The following is a 491-nucleotide window of genomic DNA, read 5'->3' as shown; positions in this document are numbered from 1 at the left end:
GGCCCCGCGCTGTCCGGGACGACCCCCGCCCCGGGGCTCCCCACCCCCGGGCCCCGCCGAAGGTCGCCGCGGCCTGGACGACCGCCGCCGCCCCTCGCCTCGCCGGCCCGAGCCCGTCTATCGCCTGCCCATGGCGCCGCGGCCCCCCTAGGGCCGCCGCCGCTGACCGCCGAACCCTCCGCGCAACACGGCCTGCACCGCCGAGCCCACCCCGAACACTGAAGAACGTCGTCGTCGCTACCACCGTCGACGCCTCTGCGGCTGCTGGTCCCCGCCCTCCCCCGCCCACATGCTGACTGGTGAAGCACCGCCCACTCGGCCTCGGTTCCCCTGCCCGGTTGGGGCGCGCCCGCTCCGAGCGCCCTCATTGGTCCGATCCGACCGGTTTCTCGTGCCGGCCTCTGGACGCAGCACCATGATTGGCTCACCGTCCTGTCTGCCTGACGTAACCAATGGGCGGGGGAAGGGAGCGTGTGTCAGGAAGGATGGAA

Source organism: Eumetopias jubatus, unplaced genomic scaffold (assembly GCF_037043125.1).
Source record: "Eumetopias jubatus isolate StellerSeaLion01/CBP00866 unplaced genomic scaffold, mEumJub1_p1.0 scaffold_12, whole genome shotgun sequence".
Taxonomy (NCBI): domain Eukaryota; kingdom Metazoa; phylum Chordata; class Mammalia; order Carnivora; family Otariidae; genus Eumetopias; species Eumetopias jubatus.
This window is presented reverse-complemented; position numbering follows the sequence as displayed.